Raw genomic sequence first — 4,448 nt, 5'->3', positions numbered from 1 at the left:
CACACACACACACACACACACACACACACCCTCCAGCACCTTTCCCTCCCTGCAATGATTTCCTTTTCATCTTTATGAAGAAGCAGTTGCCCAAATAAATGCTCATGAATTGACTTATTAAAACCTTATTAATACGTATGGATGTCTCTGAAGGAGATTGGCCCTGAAGTTTTCTTTTGCTATAGTTTTTGGTTTGGCATCAGGACAGCGCTGGTATCAGAAATGATTTGGGAAATGATCTCTTCTCGATGTTGTTGAGAAAGCTGGAGTGAAGCCAGGGTATGTTTAGAGGCTGGAGTTTTCCAGGTGGGGGAATACCCGGATTGCTTAGTATTTTGTCACAGTGCTTTGATAGTACATATGCGTTTCCAAATTGCTAGTCTATTTCATCTGTGCTGGAGAACTGGTTGACATAAAGTTATTCATGATATCATTTCTCTTCTCAGTTGGAATCTGTGGACACAGTGACCTTCCATTCCGCAAATGGGTAGTTTGTATCTTTTTTTTTTTTCCTTTTGTCTTCCTGATTAATTTGACTATAGTTTAAAAAATTAGTCTTATTGGTCTTTTCAAGAAAACAGTTTTAGGTGATTAGTACTATATATTGTTTTCCCTCTAGTTCATATCTCTTCTAATCTTCCTCCTGCTTCCGTTAGCTTTGTTTATTCTGCTTTTCTAGGTTCTTAGGTATAAGATAAGGTAAGCGTTCAAGGCTTTTTTTTTTTTTTTTTTTTTTGTATCCCACTGAAGACATTCAATTCACTCCTCTCACTAGCTGTGTTAGTGAGATTTTGTACTCATAGTTCTTCTTTTAAATTTAAATTATTACCTAGATTACTCTTTGACTCTTGAACTAAAGGATACTATTATTTTGGTTCTAAATATTAGGTAATTTTGTAGATCTTTTATTGATTTTAGATTTCCAATTTATTTCCCTTATGGTCATAAAACATACCATTTTGATCTATATTTTTCTAAGCTTACCAAGACTTGTGTCTTGTTATCCTAACGTGGTCTTTCTTGGTGTATTTGGTGGGTGAACTTTAAGAGAATATATGTATTGTTGTCTGAAACTGTTATCATGTGGGTTATTCATGTTATGCTCTAGAACAGTATTCTGTAAGCATTTTGAATGGCTCAAAATGTAAAGATGTATGGTTATAGCTCCATAAATGCCTAATCTTTGGGGAAGAGGTGAAAAGTTAAGAGTGATCAGTTCCTTCCAAATAGATGTATTTAACACTGGGCAATAAAATGTCTAGATCTGTTACTAGTTTCTCCCTTTTCATCCAGATATTTGGCAACAGTGACTATGGCAAGAGTTTTAAATACCAGGTACTGTGTTTGGTAAATGTGTATTGAATTAAAAATAAATTTTGTTTATAAATGCAGAAAATATCATGTTTTTGTCCAAGCAATAAAATTAGTACTATTAGCCTTAGAGAAAAAGTTGCATTGAAAGTGATTTCCATAAATGTAATAATCCTCTTACTATATCCATAAGCTCATTATTAAAGATTTAAAAATGTAATAGCTTTGAAATTAGGGAAGGGAGCAAGGGAGTGCCTCTGCCTTTTTCAAGGTGTTATTCTCCAAGGAGTGCATGACTAACAGAGAAGGTATGTGACTCTTGGGGCATCCCAGCAGGTCCAGTGAATGAGCAAATTCTTAGTGGCCTTATGACATCACCAGGGAGCATGACTTGGGTCAAGAGCTTGGCAGGAGGCTTTTGGGAACAGTAGAATCAACAGTGATCCTGACTGGCAACCCAGCATACTGGCTACCATAAAACCAAAGAGAGAACTGATTGTACTTCATGCACAGCGGCAGGTTTAACAGAAAATTAGACATGTTTATAGACTCAGATTTACAGCACGCCTTGTAAACACCTTATTACTTAGAATCCAGTCTGCTGTCCTAGAAACTAAGAATGTGACTTTGTTGAGCAGTAGGATTTGTTGACATAAATGTCTTGACTAAGTTTGCCATTGTGGTTAACCAAAACGCATTTACTCCTGGGAAAGTTAACAGCAGACAAAGTACCTCTTATACTACAATACAGTACGTTTCAAATTGACCAAACTTAATGCTATGGCATAAATATGCTTAATGTTTATGGAATTTTTTAGAAACCCTTTGCCATGTTGGGCTTACCATCCTGTGTAAGTCTTACTGAATGGGAATGTGTTTTCAGAATTGCATGTGCTTAACAGCTTCGTCAGAAATATTCAGAGAACCCTCCATGAATACCGGAGCTGACCACGCAGCAAATAAAAGTGGGTCATGGTCTCAGACGTGAATGTGGATAAATCAGCTCTGCACCGTGTAATAGCGGCACACTGAAATGGTTACCAACAATTAAAATTAGAGAACTAATGGAAAATAATGTTGAATAAATATTATGAAACCACATGAAAATATGCTCAAGGAGAGCAGAGGATCCTGCTGAAACCCACAGGGCCGAGAAAATTTCTAGGGAAGAATGAAAATTCAGACATACAGCCTAATGCTTAAAAATTCATTTGCTTAACTGTAGGTAAAGCTCCTCATTGGGCGTAGGTTTTGTTTTAAGGCATGGGTGGGTGAATGGGTGGGTGGGTGGGTGGTGGTGGTAGAGGATGTAAATAAAACCAGCTCATGACCACTCCTATTCTCTCTGGCTTCCAGTGAACCCTCCACTGCCTTCAAAAATGCAGTTAGAGGGACATTTGTCATATGTCACATGTAAATGAGCCCCTGGTATTGCCTAGTTTGAATATAAAGCAACCCCCTACCCCCATGCAGCTTATATTAATATGAGCCACAGGAGTTATGGAGAAGAGGGTTTCTTCATGATGGGCAGAATAAAGAACAAACAAATATTGAGACATTGATTCACCAGATGCCACAAACCAGACCCTATAAATGACAAGGACCTGGAAGTCTCTCTAACAGAGCTGTGTGGCTGACACCATGTGCCAAAGCAAAGGAAAATGACCACACGAAGCAATACAAACAATTTTACAAGTTCGTACTACGGGAGATGTGGTTCTGGAGTGGTGAACTGGTTGCTGATTTGGGGGGATTAGTTGATTAAGAGCCACACATCTCCTCAGGATCAAGGAAGTTCGAGATGACATGAATGCAACAGAAGTTTCTCAGTGAGAGATTTGATGCTTGCAGTCAATATAGGAATTGCTGTTTACAGCTCTTGGGCACAAAAGTGTTCTAGGACGGACAAGCTAAAGTCTAAAGGGAGCAGTTAGAACCACCAAGTTAGATCTACACATTCCTATATTATGAGAAGATGACAAATAAATAAATATATATAAGAGTTTGTAAGAACATGTTTTCAGGGGAGCGTGATTGATTTAAATGCTTATGTGGAGCAGGGACTATTCTGGTTAGGTTTTAGAATCAACAAAGAGAGTTTAAAAGGAACTTGTCAAAAGATAAAAGCATGAACTTTCTAAGTCAACAGTTTAGCTTTTCCTCATAAAGATGGCCTTTGGGAGGTTGGGCATTGTGGGAAACGCTGAAAGGCTGACCCACCACCACAATGGCAGGTCATCTGGATGAGACCGAAGCCCTGCATGGGAAGCTAGATTATTGTGAGTGATTTTCAGATGTCCCACAGAAATCTCAGACTCTACTGAAAAAACAGGCAGTAGAATGCATGAGGGCTGTAGCTCCTACTCCTGTCCTAGCTGCCTAGACAGATTCTATTTTACAATTGGTCTTTTACTAGATATTTGACTATCTATGAGATGCATACTACTAAAATATTATAAATCAATAAAAAATATGATTTCTGAAGTCAGTGTTGATGCAACTGTATGATTCTAACCATATGGCAACGTCTGGTTTTTAAAGCGTCACTCATTATGTTGCTATGAGGCTGCAGTAGCTCTGGTTAATGAATTGCTGGGACTCAGAAGGCCCAGCCTGAAGGGAGAGAAGCGAATAGGAGCGTGAGTACCAGCCTGTGATTTGGAACAGACAGATAATGTGCAGGAAGATTGGGAAGGGCAGCATCTAGATCAACTGATCAAACAGTAACAAACTCAGGAAATGAAAAAGCTGTGAATTGGATGGCCAGGACACTGGAATGACATCTAGGAGTAGATGCTGTTTATGTTATAGTTGTTTTGAAAGAGGAAACACCCCTGGCCACCAACGACCTAATAAATTCCGGTATTTCTTAAAATTAGATTTCATTTTCAGCGCAAGTGCTAATTTTTTTGAGTTGCTTGCAGAAAACTCAAGTCTCCAAGGACCAAGAAGAAGGCTGATTTCAGTTTTTTAGGTACCTTAGCATTTTAAGAGCTCTGGAATCATTCCAGAGGGAACACATCCTTCTTCAGCCAGAAAAGCAGTTGATAATCTCAGTGTTTTCCCAGACATGATCTCACTGTTGCCTCTCGACAGTGACTAACAATGAGACAGGGACATCCATTTTCATTTTATTT

Source organism: Mus pahari, chromosome 11 (assembly GCF_900095145.1).
Source record: "Mus pahari chromosome 11, PAHARI_EIJ_v1.1, whole genome shotgun sequence".
NCBI lineage: Eukaryota > Metazoa > Chordata > Mammalia > Rodentia > Muridae > Mus > Mus pahari.
This window is presented reverse-complemented; position numbering follows the sequence as displayed.